Source organism: Ooceraea biroi, chromosome 9, assembly GCF_003672135.1.
Source record: "Ooceraea biroi isolate clonal line C1 chromosome 9, Obir_v5.4, whole genome shotgun sequence".
In the NCBI taxonomy this organism is placed as follows: Eukaryota; Metazoa; Arthropoda; class Insecta; order Hymenoptera; family Formicidae; genus Ooceraea; species Ooceraea biroi.
Genome location: NC_039514.1, coordinates 9,919,365 through 9,941,449, shown reverse-complemented (window position 1 = coordinate 9,941,449; position 22,085 = coordinate 9,919,365). Strand labels below are relative to the sequence as shown.

Sequence of the window (22,085 nt, the reverse complement as noted above, 5' to 3'; positions counted from 1 at the left end):
CTAACTGATTGCGATTCTCGAATGGATAGTCGACAAATTTTCAGTTTTATCGGTGTTTGTTGCGTCGCGTCGCGTTTGGGCTTCGTATAATCGGTGATAATTTATGTTACGGATGGAAAGTTTAACACTGCAAAAATGCAATTGGTAAGCAAATTCGAGACTCGATATCGTGAGACATCATTTAGCGTAAGAATCTGGAGATAATTATATCTTTTGTCTGCTTAAAGATCGTCCGACTGGTGGCCACTTGCTGTGCTATGAGAGAGACGGCGTTTGCGAAGGTCAAATGGCGGAAAACGGTGAGCTTGATCGCAAATTTTCTTAAAACTATAACCTATTATGACAACAGACGAAATATTAGCATCCAAGGAAATGCTTTAGTATTATATACACATATATGCTCGATGTTACACTTGATGCTCCATATACGAGTCGGATTACGTGTTGGCATTGAGCTAGCGAACTGAATACTCGCATAAGTCCGCAAATAAAAGAAGATAAAAATAATACGAAGAATATTGATGTTCTTATCATTTCCGACATCGCTGCTCTAAGCGTGCATTCGGAAAGCGAAATATTGTCATTAATATTGGTCTCTCTCTTTCTCAAGACAGTCAATTATACAAGCCAATTATATATAAATATTACTAATTGGCTAATTAGTTTACGAAACATCACACGATTAATACGCGGCATTCGAGAAATTCCCGTCTCGCCCCGCGTTCCCTTCAAGACCACCCTGAACGTTTCCTCTGCTCTTCCCCGATCACCGCGTACCTTCCACCCTCGTACGGTGCTCTGGTTCGCTCCGTGTAACGCGGATTTAATATCCCGTGGATATAATGCGGGCATTCCGACCGAGCGACGGGGAAACGCAGCTTCGCACGTTTGAAACGCGCGCTTCGTGGAACGGGATTCAATTCGGCGCCGTGTAAAGACGCGTCTCTATGGCGAAGGTTCGAAGGTACAAGGGATTCCTCGTATCGGTCGGGAATCGCGGGTCGCAGAGCTTTTGCACCCCCGGCATTGTGCCCGGGAAACGGATCGGACTTCGCGGAATCAAGAGAATACAAGCGCGTAATAGAGCCCGTTTTGAACGGATGTTCGCCTAGGATTTGCGAATTGCAAATCGCGGCTTCCATTGTCCACACACGGTGAACGGTGGTTGTCTTTGATCGACCGCCGCTTTCCTTCTCGGCGGAATATTATTAATCCGACATTCGGTAGGAACCCGAATTCTGAATTTCGAAAGAATACCATCGAGTTTTCATGATATTTTCTGCAAATGATACTGATTAATTGTTCGAAAGAGAAATTATAACAATTTACGTATATTGATCCATATTCAGAAACGCACTTACAAAAGCCTCTAAAAGCGGCTTAAAAACAACCTGATCGGATGAGAAGCCACCACACGCAAGCGAATTGAAGGCGCTTTTATCATTTCACGTAATTTATCATTTATCGTAAGCACGTTCTGAATATTTTGGGTCACTGTCTCAGTAATCTTTTCAAAATCATTTTAGACTGTTATCTTGAATCTCACCTTCTTGACATCTATCATTACGTTTGCCATTTAATTGCGAGAGGAAAAATATATATACTGATTGATTATCGAAGATGCGCAAATTAAAACGTTTTTCTTACGTAAAGATTCTTTCTTCTCCTGAGAGATCTTCGAAAGTATTTCCTAGAAATAAGAGCTTTCTCTGGCAAACTCTTCTGGCGGTTTCCTCGCGTAGATCCATCTTCGCGTTCTCAGAGCTGTCGCCCGTAACGCGATTTCACAGCAGTAAATCCACGAGAGCCACGTTTAAAAGCATGCCGCTTAAAGCACTCGCAATTCGCGGTCGTATTCGTACGGGCTCATTCTTGCTCGTTCTCGCTCGTCGAACCTACCGCGTCGAGGATTCTCGGTCAATGGATAGTTCTCTCTCTCTCTCTCTCTTTCTTCTCTTTTTCTTTGCAAATCTCACGAGTGGTGGTGCATCGCATTTTCACCCCCAGGAATGCAGCCCATCAAATCCCTCGTCCACAGGGCAGGAAGAACACGAGAAAGAGAAAGAGATCATGGTGGAGAAAAAAGCAGACGGGAGGAGCCCCGTGTACGGGCGGCACGTGAAAATATTTCTTGGAAAGCCGAAAACCGAAACACGAGCCGGGCGGAGAGCTCTCTTGGTCGTCGTCGACGTCGTCGTCGTCTTCTTCTTCGAGAGGGATACCGGCGGTCCTCTATGTGACATCGGAGATCGCCGGCGTCTCCGTGGTGACCGACTCTTTTTCCTCTCTTTTTATTGCCATTTGCTTCACGCGCACGAATACAGCGAATCTGTACGTTCCGCAAGTGATATTCGATGAGATGATGAAAACCAGAAGGTGCACCTGCAATAAACGTACAATTACACTATGAATAGGTTTCGTATAAATCGAAGAATAAGTCAATAATGAAAAGAGTTGAAAATATTGGGTTGGCCAAAAAGGAATTGCGTTTTTTTAATATAAATAAAAGGCGAATTTTTCATGGGAAACAAAAACTTTATTAAACAATATATTGTCCATTTTGTTTGATTATCTTTTGCCATTTTTCAGGCAACTTCATGATTCCGCGCTCAAAAAAGTTCTTATCTTTTTCAGCAAAAAACAATTCCAACAACGATTTGATATCCTCATCAGCAGTCAAGGTTTTACCATTCAAGGCGTTTTGCAAAGAACGAAACAAATGGTAATCTGATGGTGCCAGGTCTGGCGAATATGGTGGATGTGGTAACATCATGGTAACACATCCCATCCAAACTGCAACAATTTTTCACGAGTGACCAAACTTGTACGCGGTCTAGCGTTATCATGGTGAAACACAACACCTTTGCGATTCACCAATTCTCGACGTTTCTGTTTGATGGCATCATTTAATTTATCCAGTTGACGACAGTATACGTCTGAATTAATGGTTTGATTGCTTGCAAGCAGCTCAAAATACACAATACCTTTAAAGTCCCACCAGACTGACAGCATAATCTTTCTTTGGTGAATATCTGCTTTTCAAGTGCTTTCAGCAGGTTCATCACGCTTGCTCCACCATCTTTTTCGTTTGACGTTGTTGTAGACGATCGATTTTTCGTCGCCTGTTATCATACGTTTCAAAAATCGATCATTTTCCTTGCGTTTCAAAAGAGAATCGCAGATGTCAATACGCTTAGTGAGATGAATTTCTTTGAGCTCATGTGCTACCCAAATATCGAGCTTACTAATGTATCCAAGTCGTTTTAAATGGTTTTCAACACTCGATTTCGATACGTTAAGATTCTCAGCAATCTCTCGTGTCGTTAAACGCCGATTGGAATCGATCAGTGCCTTTATTTTGTCATCATGAATTTCGATTGGCTTTCCTAAGCGTGGTGCATCTTTCACATTAAAATCTGCAGATCGAAATTTAGTAAACGAATTTTGACACTGCCGCAGTTTTAAAGCATCTTCGCCATATACATCAGATAACTTTTTATGAGCTTGCACAGCGTTTTTCCCTTTTCAGAAGTAATAAAAGAAAATATGAGGAAAATGTTCTTTTTGATTTTCCATTTTGAAATCGACGGCAAAGAAACAATTGTTAACGAAATCGTGTACTTTCTTTTTCTAAAACAAGCTTGAACTGTGAGTTGTTAACCTACATAATGAATTTGCGGTTTAGAATGAAGTTAGTTACATTTCAAGACATGTATGTCCATCTATTGGAAAAAAACGCAATTACTTTTTGGCCAACCCAATAGTTCACGAGAATTTCGAGTTCTGCGATTTACATGATATTGTCTATGCACAAAGAGAGACGTATATACGTTACAGTTGTAGAATATAGAATATAGAATATAAAACATAATGTATGATGATTAATAATTGTAAAAAAAATTGAATTGTATCTTACGTCGGATCGATTCTCTCTCATCGTTGTTATCGTTCGATCGCTAGTGCCTAATGTTTTGTTTGTTGCTCCAAGTTCCTCGGCAACCCTCGGAAAGAATTTAAGCCACTTGTTCGCCTCTGCCAGGGCTTTCGAGCACTTTGTGGATATTGTCGGCGTAGCGCCATTCGAAAATCTGTGCATTCTTAAAGAAAATCTTGAAGAAACGTTGCTCTTCTTCACGGTCGGCCTCTCCGACTTCGCGTCTACCTGTGAGGATTCCCACAGGTTGAGAATTTCTAGCTGAATGGCTGCATGTGTATTGAGACAGTGACCTGGTCCATGGGTAAATATATTCAAGGCTTTCAAGGAATCGCGCCGTCTCTACATACTTCAACGTGCGCCTGGGGATCGAAAATGAATCGTGCACCACGCGAGAACATCCTTCCCACTGAGCGAATGGGCTCTCATTACTTATTGCGATCATTAGCAAGCCTCATTGACCGCACGTCAGACATACTATTAACTCAATCAGTGCACTCGCGTGACAAATCGAAAGTTTACATTGAATTTTCCAACGAGAATAAGCATGGAAACTATCGCTGACCTATTACGTTGATCCAATAAAGGCTTGTTTTTGAAAATTTAATTATAATATTAGTTCAAGATTATTAGCGAAGAGATAAAAGAGTATAATAATTTCTTTAAAGGTTTGGCATTAATTATTGCCACCATGGCTCCATAAACAAATGTAGAATTAACAAATTCAATCGCTTCACAAAGGAGTATGGAAAATTGTAAAAATTTTGTGGTACAAAACCAATCGTTATAAAACTTGACACAAACTTAGTATGAGGTAAAATATGAAGAAATCTAACTAAAATCGACCGACTAAATGAGTGGCTCCTGGTCAAAAAGCAGAAAATGTGTCCAATGAATCGTGTGGCGGCAGTGCCATTTACCACTTATATAATCTAATTTTAGTCGACAAAGCTGCAGTATTTGTGAGGAGCCATTCACGAACAATGTTATTTTATTGCCAAAATTAGATTATATAAGTGGTAAATGGCACTGCCGCCACACGATTCATTGGACACATTTTCTGCTTTTTGACCAGGAGCCACTCATTTAGCCGGTCGATTTTAGTTAGATATCTTCATATTTTACCTCATACTAAGTTTGTGTCAAGTTTCATAACGATTGGTTTTGTACCACAAAATTTTTACAATTTTCCATACTCCTTTGCCACTGATTCTGTAGAAGGTGCATGAGGAACAGGCCTACAAATAGGCTGATTGCATCGGACAAAATAGCTTTCACGTGTCTCCCTAGATTGTCGTCGTCATTTTTAAAAAGCACACGGCTGAGCGTATCTATATACGCACACGACCCATTTTCCTTCGCGCTGTGTCGTCGTCATCGTCTGCTATCTCGGACTTATGATTATTGGTCGTTGCTATGATATAAACACCAGTTCCTGCGGTCGTAAGATACGCGCACCTCGGCTCTTACTCGGCCGCGCGATAAACACGCGAACGAGCGATAACGCGCTTCCATGGCACTTCCATAGCACTTCCACGAGGTCAGGTGACAATCACCATAGTAGTAGTCGCGTAGTAAAATACACGGCTGTTGCACTCCACCCTGTACGCGAGTACACGGGGACCGATAGCGCTATTTGTCGTGCCCAAGGAAGGAAGCAAGGCGTGAACGAAGCGGGTTTACTATGAAACCCGCCGGACCGTGAGAAATCATACGTGCCGGACGCGGCATGGCCGCTAAAAGCTAAATGAGATTCGGGAGGAAAAGCTGAGAACATCCTTCTTATGTTTCAGCCATCCATTATGCCGGACCTTTTAGCGAGAGTAAAATCAAGTGTGTCGTAAATGACATAATCTCCGACGTATATAACCGAAACGCTGCAAGTAGCAGGTACGAATGCAGATCTAAACGAAAAATGCTCCTTTAAAATTCTCTTTGAACCAAATAAAAAATCGGTTAAGATGTTCATCGATGTTTGAAAAATGCGATTAGCAGCACGTAGTTCGGTCGATCGTCGTGAAACTGCTGTGAAGACCGTGCTACGTCCGGCCGAAATGGATTCTCCAGCAAATCGATCGGAAAAAATGCCTCTCCCGAGGCCCGAGAAACGCGGCTCACGGTGGGCTTCGGGGCCCCGGGTTCCGAGAGTGTTGTATTCGGTTACCGCGCCTCGTCTGCGAAATCCTGTTTGATCCCACGGTCGGACCCGAAGGAAGAAGGCCTCCCCGATTCGTACGTGATAAACGAAAAAACTTGCCGCGTAACTGCAGCACCTACGTGACACCCGGCTAAAGAGATTATCGGATTCCTCTCCGCGCTCTTTCTCTCTTTCTCTCTCTGGCTCGCTTTCATCGTGTCTCTTTCGCCGTTCTCTACCCCCGAGCATCGCAAAATGCCGGCGAAATGAATGGATATCACTGTTGCGGACCGAACTTCGCATAAGCGGCCCCGCTGCTCGAGAAGTTCGACATGCGATCGAAGGAAGTCCGAGAAATACCGCAGCGAAGAATAAAGGGACGGAAATAACGCGCGAGAGACACGGACGAATCTGTATATTCTGTATATTCGTATTCGGGCCCGCTCGCATGCGCGTACATTACAATTTGCGAAAGGAAAAAATGTCGGTTTTCGAAACTATAAAGGATTTTCGGGGTGCCTTCCGCGAAGCTATTACAACTTCTAGAATAAATCGCGATTGACAAAGGGCGTCTTGCGGAAGAGAAGCATTAATGTAAAACTGTTACAAACAACAACGGAATAAGAAATTGTTACGTATAAAATATATTATTACACATTTAACATTTTTTCTAACAAATTTAGAAAATCTATCGATTATGTGTCTGTATCGACAATATATTAATAATACTTAAACATTTAACATTTTTTAATAACGTTGCAAATTCTTTTCCGGCGCTTCTCCAAATTTTTTGAGAAACAGACTTTCCGTTCGCGCTGAAACGGAGCATGCACGCCCTCGGAACGAGATTTTTCACGGTGAAATTTCTTCCTCGGACCAGGGCCCTCGGGGGCCTGTTCGCACGACGCAGGATTCCGAAGCGTGCGCCCCCCTGCATCGCCGGATTCCTGCGGATGCATCGCGCCGCATTGAAACAATCGGGCGTTGCACATTCGAGGCGCATTCTGCCAGCGCACATTTCACAATTAAATTAATAGTTGATCTTGCGACGGTTTCAATCGACAAGCTGTGGAAGCCCCTCGCCGCGTTCGCTGTCGGGTATCATTACTCATTCACTCGTCGACGCTTTGTTCGCTAAAAAGTACTTAATATCGCAGGCTATCAATATTGCTATCAAGACATTCTCGCGAAGAAGTATTTTCGAGAGACAAATTGATTTTTAAAGGACAAACATTATTTCTTCAAAAATTAGTAAATATTCAGCATTGTCGACATCCTTTGTTCCTTGATGTTCCAATTTCTACCTTTCTTGCTCGGCATTTTCTGGAGTAGTTTCTTGAAGCATCACATCTCTCGAGATGCAATCGGTTCCTGAGGGTTTCATTAGTGCCGCATTCGCCGTGAATTCGCTGCGTAACGTTCCTCAAACAGTTTATGAAACGTGTCAGGCAGAACTCGGAGGGGACTCTCGTATGCGAAGGATCTCCGACGCCAACGATAACCTGGGGATTCCTGACGATTCTTTCCGATGTGATCCACGTCAAAATTCCTGGCGATTGCACGTGGAAGTCGCGCGACAAGAATCCGGCAAAAGTGGATTAACGGGAAATCGCGCGGAATACGCGCGATTCCGCGCGCGTGCACGCGGTACATCCCTAATCGCGCCGCTCTCTCACGAGGATCGTGTTATCGGGGCTGTTGGCGGCAGCCGGGCGGTGGTTAGTTTAGCGGCGGAATTTTTCCTAGCGATTCAGGATTTGCGAGGGACAGGGGCGACCGGTTTAACCAGACCGGCCACGACTGATTTCTAAATTGATCCTTTTGGTGTCTCGAGCTCTTTAAACGCGCAACGGGTCCAGTTTCCACTCGGCGGCCCGTCCTGGGCTGCGAAGGATCGAGCAATTATCGTACGTGCCGATCCTCGCTTGGATCTTGGATCGCCGCGAAACTCCGGTAATAGTTTGTTGAAAATCTAAAAGAATAGTCGAGTTAATATTTGTTGTCTATAAGTGGCAGCTGATCTGCTGTAGATGTACTTCTAATATTTAATTATCTCAGAAATATCCTAAGTGCAATTGTTACTTGTTTTTCTTTTGTTTAGATAGAATATTGGAGAATATGGATCAGATACTTATGGCTGGCTATTATTATTTAACTTAATTGTTATATTATCTTCTACTTGCTGATCATTTTAGTTATCCTAAATAAATAATTGTAATGAGGGAACACTTTGCACATTTTTTCTAAAATATGCAAGCAAACTTAGAATTATTTAAATAAAATAATCTTTGAATGAGAGAGGGATCTCGAAAATGTAAAATTAGAGGATTTTAATCAAGTTAATTTTAAAGAAGTAAACTTGAGCAATCCTTTCTAAATTATTTCTTAAATATCGAAAGTTCAAGTAGTCCTCTCTCATGCATTGCTTACAAAATTTCCAAACATTTCGTAAGTATTATCTAAATGCAAATCGGTATTTCCAATTAAATTAAATAATAGTCGATTTGCACTAACACCTCGACGTTGCGCCTCAAACTTCCCCCAGGCCCTTACCCCCCGGCTGTTGATTAACGATCGCTATGGGAGGCGCGGGTATTCGGGTGCGATGAACCCCCATTAAATCGCTAACATTGTACGGCAAGCGTCCGAAAAGGATTATTGAACTCGCCGCGGACAAGATTGATCCCCGACCGGGCGAGGCATCCTCTCGTCGGCAAAAAGCCGCGCGCGCGAAGAAGCGGCATTACCCGCTCTCGTGAGAGCGAACGAGAATGGCCGGTCGAGCAGGTACTCCCTCATTGCAAATTTCAAGCAAAATCGCGGCAACTTTGTACAGAGAAAGAGGTTTTCCGCGTTTGCTCTATTGAATTTCAAGAATTTAGACGTCATCAATTAGCATCGCGAGGGATATGCCTCGCGCGATGCGATTGCAACATCCGGGGACCAGTGCCCCGATGACGAAAGGCCGCTCGATCGCCCGCGCGAGAATATCAAACGCGATCGCCGAGCCTGATCGCGAATTGCACGTGCACGGCGAGGCACGCCCGTTTTCTTCGCCGGCAGATTCTACACGAATCGGCGTGCACGGGTATACATACGTAGGTGAACGCGGCACTAAAAATAGACGATGGGGATATCTAACGGTGTCGAATCGCGCGCGAGAACGCATCCCTCGCCCCGGGGGATGCGTGCGAAACGTGAAATTTCAGCGGGCAGACACCGGCGCGCTGGTCTTCATCGCGAGCACGCCCAAAGGCCGGAGATGATAATTCCGCGCCCTTATGCCTCACGGAGTGATAAAAGTGCGCGCTGAGAGAATATCTCGGCTCGACCTTGTCGTGTCGTAAAGCCGACATGCAGGATGTCCCGAGTTCAGAATCGTCGCCCTTTCAGGATTTAGGAACTCGCCTCATTCAACATCTCTGACGTATGAAATATATATTAAGTATATATAATATTAAATATATTAAATATATATTAAAAAAGAAACCGATCTTTATTTGAGGGAAAAGATACTTTGATTCGACGAAAAAATTGTACATTTACCTAATGATATTTTGCAACTGACTGCCATTGCGTTCGCCGGGGAAAACCCCGGTTTGGAGATCGCACGGGCAACCTTTTCATCCTAATAGCTTTTCGCGAAAAGTGGTCCGCGCAGCGAGAGCGCATCGTCGCAAGAGACGGGATGTCGCCGGCTATTAATAAAACATGATGCGGCGCGACTGTATCGCACGCACGCGGCACGACCGGATGACGACGTGGCTCCGTCTGGGATCGTTCGCGAGGAGGCGAGATCAGCACGCCGTGATCTCCGCGCGCTTCGTGAGCGACAGCGAGCGACGGTGGTGATGCCCGATGCCGGCGGGGTGCACGATCGTTGGCACACACGATCACGACAAAGGAGAGCTGGCTAATCGAACACACGTGCCGTATCTCACGCCGGAACCCACCGGCGTTTTCTCTTTCTCGCGATCGGCAAACAGCGCGCGGTGTTTGTGGACGTTCGATCGAGTGCTGGATACATAGTAGCGACTCCTGCCGCAGAATAAAATGTTGCGCGAATGAATGAACACGGATGAGCGTTGCGCTTTTTTTGCGGCGCCCTGAAGAACGTCTCTCATGCGATGGAGCTGCTCCTCCGCCTTCCCCCGCGCTCTGTGGTACGCAAATATCATGAAATCGTACTCGTGCAAGAGCGACTTTGGCGTTTTGCCTCTCTATTCGTCGCACTTGTTCACGTTCGTATGCATAAAGCGTATCTGTTTGGCGTAAATAGTCCGCGAGATGCTTTGTACAGAGTCATGCTCATCAAGGGGAGTGATGCTTTTCACTTGCAGATGGTCTTGACTTTCCCTTTCTCGAGATTTAGCCGGACCTCGCCCTTTCACGGAACACAAAAATAAACATTAAATATTATACACATGATAATTAAATTCCAGGATTCTCTTAAAATTCGCTCGAAATTAAAAGGATGATTTAAAAAAGTATCTTCTTATTCATCTGTATCCTTGAAAAAATCAGTCCATTGCAAATCCTTTAGCGCTGTTCGTATCTTGAGAAACAGGTCTCTAAGAGAAAAGATCACGTTAGTGCTCGGCGGGAAGACCGTGTTGCGCACCAAGCAACAGGCGCAGTTAATAAGCGGACAGCTTGCACATTTTAGAACAAATGATAAGAAAGTGCCGAATCGGCAGGTCGCTGGAAAGAGGAGCGAACTGCATTGTAATATCGACGCGATGAGATGAAGTAACGAATGGTTGTTGCAATAAAGAGCGGGTGCCATAAACGGTATTGCACGCCTACCCACCACGTCGACCAGACAACCTCGGGCCGCACGCACGAGCGGTCCAAGGTAATCAGTTGAAAAGTCGTGCACTTATCAGGCCGTTTCCCACGCCCACGCATTCGGCGCGAAGGCTATCGGCACCGGCGGATATTTATATGCAACTCACTCGCCATTCAAAAGTCCGCCGGTCCGAGACATTAATCCGCATACCTTGATTTTCAGGGGCTCTTAGGTTCGTTATCGCGCTGTTTTTACGTCCGATGTTGCCTCGAGTGGCTGCTCAACGAGGGGGGATTGTTCTCCGTTATCACTCAAAAGTGACGATGCAACATAATCATGAAGTGTGGAATTGGTTTTGTTGCTTCGCGAATTTTCTTCTCGTCGTTGATGTTGCAAACGCATCCTCGCTCGACCGAGATTACGCGAAGCCTGTTGGATCGTTCTCAAGTTGAAGTTATCACGAGATTCATAGGAGTTTCTTCCTTGTCGTCTCTCTTTGGTCCCCTTTGTCGGATTCCTGCAGGCCCGCATTAGACATTCGCGAGAGCCGAGTATTGTCGTGGGTGACCGTTGTTTCTTCCTCATCAATTTACAGCGGACGCATCCTTGCGATTGGTATGCATCCTTGCTTCAACCTGTCTGGCGCGCCAGTATCACATTGGTAACAACACTCGTCTCTCTTCCTTCCTGCTTCTTCCTCCTCTTCTCCTTCTCTTCTTCTCCGCGCCCGTCTTTAAGCTAAAAGCGAGCTGCGAGAATCCCTTCAAGTTACCGCGTTGCCTGCCAGCATCTACACCCCTCGCGACCGTATCTGTATCTTCTTTTTGTCTTTCTCTCACTTTATTATCTATTTAGCGACGCGTTCCGTGAAAGGTATGTTGTTTTTTTTCATTGACCACACTATTCTGTATTTTAATTTTTTAACTTAAATGCGGTGCGCGCACTTAAAATGCGCCTTTAAGTGGTCGAGCTTGCGCGAATGGCATTTACATGCCAGTTTCAATTAACCCTTAACTCGCAGTGTCAGTCAGCGGAATTGCTCATGTCTTTCTTTCTCGTATTTCCGTTGTCCGTTGAATGTTATTTACGAACACTCATCCATTCTCAAGACATCCAGTTTTAACGCGTCATTTCTCAATTGAAGATATCCTCAAAACGTAACAAAAATCCATTTCAATTGTAGAAGCTGACGATAACGATTTAACGACCGGCGTGATTAGTGACTCTTTTTATGCAAGCAATTTATTTTCACAAAAAAACTGCATCGAGAGGAATTAAAATTTCATACGGGAACTATCGCAACGCGACGTTACAAACGAATGATCGCAACCTGCCTTACGTGATCACTTCACCCTGCGCACCCCCGAAGCTCCTTTACTCCTGCGAGGTTTTGGGGTGGTTCCACGGGCAAATTGATACGTCAGTCGCGTGCATCCATCGCCATTATATAACCACTGTGCCTCCCAAGGAATGCGAGCTTCTCGCGTCTACCGTATCCGATGTCGATTTGTTCCCTCTCGGTTCCTCTCTTCCTCGGCCCTCTCCACCAGTTAATACCTCGTGTGTGGTACACGTGATTTACATGTGAGCCGGGGCGGTGGTGTGCGGCTTTGTGCGATGCGAGTGTGGCCATGGAGGCCGGCAACGTCGTCCTCGTCGTCCTCGTCGTCGTCGCCGAGACTTTCATACGTGGAAAAGGCGTTAGCCGAAGGCAGGATGTTTTGGCGAGACTCGTGAAGGAATTGCCGGCGGAGGTAGGACAGTCACAAGGAGACACGCAGGAGTGTGTAGGGCAAGGGAGCAGGGGAACAACGAGAAGGATGACCGTGCACGGTCCCGCGAATCGTGCCGTGCGATTTGCTTAGCAATCGCAATTAATAGCCCCCGCGCGCGCTCAAAACCGGCCGGTCAGCTCAATGGTAGTCTTTGTTGTTGCAAGTGCAGAACCCGTATCGCACGCGGCACCGCATCCCTGCGAAAAATTGACTCGGGAATCGCGAAACCACGGAGAAGCAAATGCTAACACGGGAATTCAAACCGTTCCTTAATTTAGAATGATCCTCTGAATAAATTGACACGGTGAATGAAGGAAACGACGAGTCGGAAATCGCGATTCTTTAATTTACAAAAGTAAAACATATTGCTTTACCAAGTGAATAGAACGAATCGGACTTGATAATTCGCCTTTATCGCAGAAATAATTTTTAATATAATATTTGCCACGCCTCTCATAATCCATCTTTTTCCTCGAAAGTGATCATAACGATCTTCTTTTAAACAATATTATTTACATCCATTAAATGCGTTTGCCGCTGGAGGGCCCGCTAATTATGTATGTTCCATGGGGAGAGCTGTTCCCCATGCAAATGTGCTTGCGAGGGGCCGCGCGAAGGGCCGACCGCGGTCAGAAGTCGCGCCGTACCACGCGCATTCTGTGCGCGGATCGTGATTTGCAACCGTGCGGTGCACGTGCAATCGGCGTTACGTGCGGCGTCGCGGAATCCTCTTGCGTGCGATCGTCGTGCGAAGATGCCGCAGAGAAGCACCTTTCCCCGTTTGTCTCCTACCTTTCGGTATTCGCTCGCGAGACATCGATAGCGCACAAATTGCACGTCGCGACCGACGACTTCCCGCGAGCCAGAAGTCCTGCGAGACTCTTGAAGAGAATTTCAACTGACCATTGGTCTCTTGCAGTCTATCAAACCAATCGAATTTGGTACGACGATCTGCACGATCATCGGAAACTATCAAATTCAGTTGTCGTAATAGAATATTTATTTAATTTAGTTAATCAGCGATATAACGTATGAAGATCGATCTGGTACGCGATCACTCGAAGGTAAGCCGATACCTTTGGATGATGGGAACACTTCTCGCTTCCTTCTTGATGGCGAGCACCGGATCCGCTGCATCGCACGCGAGTCTCGAAACCTTGGCTGCAAGAGTTGAAGGCCACGCATCCCAGCGTGGCACCTCATGGCGCTCACGAAAGTCCTTACGGGTAGCCTCCCGGGTTGCTCCTTGCCGGCCATTAGGCCGGGCCGGCGCGGCTGAGGCTCCGTTCCTGTATAAAAAGCCCCCGCATACCAGACGTTCTCAATGAAATGAGGAGGTGCGCAGGGGATGAGGGGCATAGGGAGGGAGAGAGGTGCGGGGGGGAACGGCGGGAAAGACAAAGGAGCGAATGGAGGAACGAGGAAGGGCGGAGGAATGACGGAAGAGAGACGGAGAATCGGGGAAGGAAGAGGAGCGCATGTTAAGGACGAAGAAGTAGAGGTTCATATGAGAGGAAGAGGAAAGAGAGGAGTGAAGAAAGGAGAGGCGACATGGAGATTGAGGAGGTGTATGGAGAACGTGGGAGGGTAGGAGGAAAGCGGGAGATAAGGATCGGTGATCAGGGAAAGTTAGAGGTTGGGGAAGGATAAAAAATGAGAGAAACGAAAGAGGAATCAATCGGACAGTGCGGTGCGCGAAAGTGAATCGACCCACCGCGTTGTGGTTCACCGGCGAAATCGAGTTTGGAATGCCGGATTTTGTGTCACCGATTTTTGTATGTCAGTAAATAAACATGTGGCCCCTCTTGTCCGATGTTTCGATATTAATAAATAAAATCCTTGATATTGTTTTCTGCAAGTAGCACAAAATGTATCAATACTTATCTACGCACGCAAGTAATAAAATATCAAAATTTCAACTAATTTAATTAGAGTATTAATTGATGTTTTTCTTTACGGCTGCGTCTGATTCTCATCGCGTATCTTTCTCTTGCTCTTTCTCTCGTTTCTCTCGGGCGCTCTTAAAAATTCACTAAACATTCACGATAAAACTCGAGATTAGGCAATCGTGCGGAGCGTTAAATGGAGGCAAGAACGCGATGATGATTTCTCTCTCTCTCTCTCTCTCTTCCTCCCCCTTTTTCTCTCTGTTTTTCATCGTGGAGATAGTAGCCTACCTGGAGATATTTTTGCGGCGTGATGATTAACGAAGCGGAACGTCTCCCCGCGATTCTGATTTGCAGACAATCCAGAAATGCATTCCCCGGATTGTCCCTTCCTCTCTGATCCAGGGCCCTTTTACTTATGCGCTCGTTTTCGAAAGAATGTTGCCTGGTCGCGTATGTATCAAGATGCACCTGACTTGCGTGCCAACACCGGTTCAACAACCCGTAACCGTCCTCGACGATTTCGTTTCCCTTTCCTCTCTGTTTCTCTCTTTTCGTCTTTTCTTTTTTTTACTTTCTGCTCGAACGGCGACGTGTAATTTAGCGATCGCGGCCGATTAACCGAGTACAATGGTGTACTCATTAGGAACCAACCGAATAACAAATTTTAGGAGTAAACAAATTTAAAGGGATCGGGTAATTTATTTGAGCCGTGCGTTTCGGCAAATCTCAACTTTATTGAAATCGATAATACGCGAGAAAATCATCGAACGCGCCAAATAGCTGATAGCTTCGTTAAATCGTTATTAAATAGCGTCATTACTATTTTATTTCCAGTTCTTCTTTCTATTTCTCATTCTCTTCTTTAATCTCTGCATAATTAATCATGCGTAAAAGTATCATTGTTACATAAAATGAATAAATATTCCTATTTTATACAAGTAAAATAACAAATTACATTAAACTATTACCTTGTAATCTCATCATGTTATTGTTACTCCAGACGCATATCTTATCTTCGACAATAATGTTATTGTCGAAGATAAGATAAGATACAACTAATGTGTATCAAAATAATATCTTCTGTTATGCAAAAAAATTGTTTGCTGCCAAAGTTTTCGGTAAAAGCAAGAGTAGCGTAAATCACAGTGATGGCAGGATTTGTCGCGTCTCATAACAAACTTACCCTTAACTCGCATTATACGATCTGCGTCTTGTACAACGTATTATCGATTGTTAGAACATTTTGTACGCGTAAGCATTGTTAAAGTTTATTCGTTTTATATACGAATCCTTATGAAGTCGTGTTCGATATGTGTAATTAGATCCGACCGCGCGTTGTCGCACAATTGTGCAATTTGCCCTGCGAACAGCAAGTTTATTGTAAAATGGTAGATACATTGCAAAAAAAGAGAAAGATACTTATGAGATAATATGAGATGACATTAAATGAAACTAAAGTGTTGGAACACGACTTTACGTGAGATACATGAGATAATTTTATTGCGAAGCAGGATTATTAATATTTTCTATAGACAACACTAGTGCTAATGAACATTACGGTAGACAACACGTAGTGCTAAGTTATAAAGTTTTATGTCTCCGTAATCTTTAAGTGAGTGTCGCATTAAAATATATTTATGCTAGTGTGCAACATATTACATGTAATAAATATTGTCCGAGCAGGTTCTGATGGACTACGATGGACTACCGACTCTGAGGAGCATCGGCATGCATTGGTGAGTCTTTAATTTTCACACTGATAGTCAAAGTAGTAGTAGTAGTGTATGGGTAATTTATAAATCGCACTGGTTTTTAAAAAGATAATTGTAAGAGATATAAGTTTAAACTGCATTAAATCCGCAGGAATAATTCGTACATGTGTTGCGAAGTAATCTTCGTAAATCATGCAATTCATGTTTCGCGCGCGTGCACACGTACACACGTTTTCTTGTATATATAACATTACATTGAAAGTTGTCAGGTAACAAATAAAGAAAAATGTTATTTCATTATAAAAAATTTATTATCTTCAATTATCTATGTATACTTACTTAAGAAAAGAAAAATGCCAAAATACAAAAATTACTCGATCCTTCTTTGTGAATCGAACAATTTTAGTCCGAAACTTATATCTCTGACGTGCATTATTCAAGAAACGTTTCGGCCGGCGATAATTGCCGACCCGCTCCGCGTATACAACGAAGCGCCGATGACTTTTTATCATTTACTGCATTATTATATGTACAAACTCGCGCGAGTGCGATAATCAATATAGATAAATAATATTCCACAGAATCGTGATTATAACTCAAATAATACATAAGAGCGATACGGCATTGCACTCGCAGCGAAGCGGAGAACGGGCGCTTTTAATTATCGACGGTTGCGGGCGTGCGCGATTAATTGACGTCTTACTTCGATGATTGTTGAAACTCGGCGTGAACGCGAAAAGGGCGGAGTTATTACGTGCAGTAAATTCGATATTTTTCTTTGTCTCTCTCTTGTCTGGCCGATCGAGAATTCGGCGCGAATGCAACCGAGCGTAGACGCGTAAACACGAAAACGGTAAGAAACGAAGATGAGGGTGGTCGCAAGCAACCTCTCTCCCATTACATTATATCGTAATAATATTCATATAAGAATAAGATAAGAGAATAAAATCATTCGCAACGTATGTATTGGCCATCGTGACGAGATCACGTTCACGTCCGAATCAATGATGGTACCAAACGAATGATAATCATTTGAACAAATCTGATAATTTCATGGACCCTTTATGGACCCGCCGCCTGATCGGTGGTCTGCCGTCATTTTCGCGTATCTTAATTTTGAGCCAGGTAAACGGCAGTCTAATTTAATTTTTATTAATGCAACTGCGATCACGCGAGCTCTAACAGTCATCCGCGCTTTTACGAGCTACGCGTCATTCGATATCACGAACCAATTAATGACTGATCTCAGTCAGTTTTAATAAAACCTGGCATTTCAACGCGTCGCCGGTTGCGGTTGCTTTTAACGGACTATTTAATGAACATGGTTATGCCACGTGTTCCAGACATTAATGTCACTTTACGGTTTGAATCGCGGGGGAATCGCGTAATTGCGAGGATTCGCGCGAATGTGATGACGCATCAGAACCTCGTGCTGACTTTATTGCGCGCGGACGCATTGCGCGATAAACGTGATTAAAAGGAGTTGTTCGCGGGAGGAAGCGCGCGAAACGTTAAATTTTCCGATCGGGCGAGGCGCGAAAATTTACGAGGCGGTAAATTTCCTTCGTATCTGACGCAATATTCGACTCACATCACCGAATCGCAAAGTCGTTAACAATTTCGCGCATGAAAGCGATCTTTCGCGTTTTGCTTTTTCTTCCTTATGAAAGACGCCTGCGTTTCAGATAGGCTACTCGTTATTATTATAATATTAATTTCCTCGTGCGACATAATCACTCCCTTTTCAAGAGAAGAATGAGCCGCCTCAAAGGGAGTTTCTAATGCGAATGCAACATGCGGAATTCCAGAATTCTCCGAGGACTGATTATGCGCGAATAGCAAAACCTAAAAAAAAAGACAGAATTCCTACGCGTCCATTCCTGAATGGAGTTTTGGTCGGCACCACCGTCTATTATGAGCGTTCGACGCAATTCAAAATCCTGCGCGGCGCGCGGGGCCGTTTGAATGCTGCTGGCGCGGAGCGGTCTCCGGCCGAGCAGGATGTGGTGCACCACAGAACTTTATTGCTCGTTAAATTGTAACTTACGCTGTACGTCCTGGCGCATATAATCAGCATTATGCCCGTCTCCAGATCTCTAAGCCGAATTATTACACGAGCGAGTTTCAAAGCCATTGTGAGCCGATCGGCGACCGCTATTCGCCACTGAATTTAGCTCCCAGGCTTGTCCCCTGGCGATGTACTTATAACGTTACATTTATATTTTTTTATCGGCATACCCTATTTGAACACTCGCTAATTAGATATTGGGTCGTCCGGAAAGTTCGTGCCAATTTTTAATAGATGGCGTTGGAACATGTCTGAATATATCAATGTTATTGAAAACATACGATTTATATACATATGCTTAAAGGTGACATTTCAACGCATCTTTAGGAAAAAAGTTGTTTCAGATAAATTGATTCGTGTCAGTTTTGTACTCTTTTTGAAGATGGAAGAAAACAAAGAACATTTTAGACACTTGATGCTTTTCTATTACCGGAAAGGCAAAAATGCCTCACAAGCAACAAATTCGATATGTTCTGTTTACGGAGAAGGCGCTTTAGCTGAAAGAACCGTACGTAAGTGGTTCGCTAAGTTTAGAGCTGGTGATTTTAACCCTTAAAGACCAAGAACGCTCGGGCAGACCCTCTACTACTGATGATGACCAAATCAAGACACTGATCGAGAATAACCCGCGCTACACGACACGTGAATTAGCAGAGATACTGAAAATATCGAAAACCACTGTCCACGATCATGTAGTGAAGCTTGGTTACGTAAGTCGCTATGATGTATGGGTTCCGCATAATTTGGCCGAAAAAATTTAATGGATCGCATTTCCATCTGCGACTCGCTGTACAAGCGCAACAAAAACGTACCATTTTTGAAGCAATTAGTGACGGGTGACGAAAAATGGATCATTTACAACAATGTAGAACGAAAAAGATCCTGGGGTAAGCGAAATGAACCAGCATTAACCACTCCGAAAGCCGGCCTTCATCCAAAAAAAGTCATGCTCTGTGTCTGGTGGGATTGGAAAGGAATCCTATATTATGAGCTCCTACCACACAACCAAACGATAAATGCAGATAAGTACTGCTCGCAACTGGACGAATTAAAGACAGCGATTCAGGAAAAACGTCCAGAATTAGCTAATAGCAAGGGCGTCGTGTTCCATCAGGACAATGCCAGACCTCATGTTTCTTTGACCACCCGACAAAAATTGTTGGAGTTTGGCTGGGATGTGCTACCTCACCCACCGTATTCACCAGACATTGCACCTTCAGACTTTCACTTATTTAGGTCTTTGCAAAATTCTCTTAGCGACAAGAACTTCAACTCTTTGATCGACATAAAAAACCACCTTGAGGAGTTTTTCGCCGAGAAACCTAAGAAGTTCTGGGAGAATGGAATCTTCCAGTTGCGTGAAAGATGGACAAAGGTTGTGAAACAAAACGGTGCATACATAAGTCAATAAATATTTATCGACATAAAAAAATGTTGCCTTTGAATTTTCCTTCAAAATCGGCACGAACTTTCCGGACGACCCAATATTATACAATATTCGTGCAAAATTGCTTTTGCTGCGCTTTGAGCGACCCGATGCGAAAATATCGAATTGAATGAATCTTCTTTTTAATCCTTACGGAAGCACTTTGTATGATTATCGCATACTGATCCACATACTTTACATTTATGTGACGTCGAATTTGGTTAACGTATTTAGGTATGAGTGTTGAAACATTAGAACCATCATAACGCGATTGTGTCGATCGAATTATGAACCATACTTTGAATCTGAAGTTTCACTTGGACTCGCGTCAGTGACCTGAAAAACCGAAGTTGTTACTTCAAACACACGTTAAATTGGTAGTCATTTGAGTTGCCGCGAGTGCATTATGCGCCAGGAATGAGATTTTTACCGCAGGGAACACTCACGACTTCCTTCGCGCCGGCGTCATCGACCCGCGGACAGAAGAATGAGAATGCCGTACCTAGGAGGTGCTCCTGCATGGCAAATAGATATGCATTCACAGAAATCTTCACTTCCTCCGCAAATAAAGTGCACGCGTGCGCGCGCAAGCGAGAGAGGTAGAGGCACATGCAGGAAGTCCAAATATACTTCCGAACAATCCCACTTCTGGCTAGGCGATCACGAATGTTGTTCACCGCTCGCATAACTATCAGGGGGAGGTGTCGGGAGGAGATCGGGAGGTGAATCGAGGCAACGTGAATCGTTGCTTCAAAGGCGCGAAAGAGCCTCCACGCATCGCATCGCATGCGCATAATTAGCCGTTCACCGTAAAACCGATGACTATTTTCGTACTCTCGTTATATTTCGAGATTTATTCCGATCTGGACGAAGCTACGTTATTCGGAAAAATTACTTCAATGAGGTCATGAGATTCATACGATTTCTTTTTGCCGAATTTTTTTCGTGAGATACGTACTTCTGGAATTTTCGTTTTTGATGCTCTTTAACAGGCATTCTTACTTTAATTTTTACTTGATTACGACGATATCGTGATTGTAACTTGACGTGTGCGAGATTGCCTTTACAATGTTTTTCTAACCGGCGAGGCGTTCACGTGTGAAGGCCCTCGAAGAAACGGCGCGTTTCTCCTTAAACCGACCCGAGCAACCGATGCGCTTCCGGTGTCATCGCGCTTCCTGCGGGGAATAATCACGAAATTAGTGGTGTATCGGGTCATGAGTACGATAACCGCAGGACGGAGGCGAGGAAGTCGTCGGAGATCAAATCCAAGGCGCGGAGGCAGTCTTGTGTGACCCCATCATCGTTCCCCCGAAAGCATATCCGCATTAGTAGAGATTACGGGAAGGAAATTAACCAATATGTCTCCGGAACACACTTCCGCTCCGGATAATTTTCCAACAATGGTCTCATCTCTTTATTATCGTGCAATATCTCACAATCCGACTGTTATAAGTTTCTGTAGAAGATTAAAATTGATTGAATTGCGATCATGATTAATATCTAACATCTTATTGTTAGTAACTCATTAATTAAATAGTTATGATATTAAACGAATCGTGTATCTATTAAATACGTGAAGATAGCTTTCTGATTAGTTTATAATGTCATATTTCATTAAAAAAAAACACTTTAGTGTCACATTCGGCCGATTGTCAGAATTACCCTTCCAGTCAACACCTGATCGTTAACGCGCGCAAGAACTTTGATGCTTGAGTAGCCGTTTCCCGAACGGCTAATCTATCTCGCGAGCTGTCATTCCCGGACACGTCGCTTCCTCCTCCGCGGCACCCGGTTTTACTCAAGAGAAAGACAAGAGGCTTCAGCGCAATAGCCCAGACTTCCGCAGGTAATGTAATAAATAAAGCCTCACCGCCGCCCTCTCCCCTGTTCGCCATTTCCTCGGCGGAACAAAAAGGCGGCCCATATGGTGCTCAACTACGCGCGCACGAGAAACGATAAGCATCGAAGGAAAGGGAGCAAAAGTCGGTCCCCGCTTTCTTCGCGAGGATGCGTCCGATGTAATATCGCTGCCGTGTTACGGAAAACGCGTTTTGGCACGTGACGACTATGGGGACCGTCCACCCTAGTGGACGCGGTAAACCGAGCTTCCTGCGAGAGTACGCTAAATCATTAAGTTAGATCGCAAGAAGGTAGACACGCGATGTCCTTAAGGCGTCAGTTGCGCCGCTTCGGCCCAAGCATAAGCCTTGCAGCACGCTTCTGAATCATAACTTGATTTTAATATGAACGGGAATTAAAATGATCATATATGATCATAAATGACGACGTAATTCTGAAAATCACCACTTTGATAGTAAAATTTTAAAAATAGAAAATGTTGATCGAAATTGC

At 44.2% G+C, this 22,085-nt stretch overlaps 1 long non-coding RNA gene across 1 annotated transcript; it reads left to right on the top strand.

Moving 5' to 3' along the window:
- Positions 1-16: 16 nt before the first annotated feature.
- On the top strand, positions 17-16,418 carry LOC113562544. Its single transcript, XR_003406966.1, has 3 exons — positions 17-144; positions 228-299; positions 16,208-16,418. It is a non-coding gene; the product is annotated as an uncharacterized LOC113562544 (long non-coding RNA).
- Positions 16,419-22,085: the final 5,667 nt, after the last annotated feature.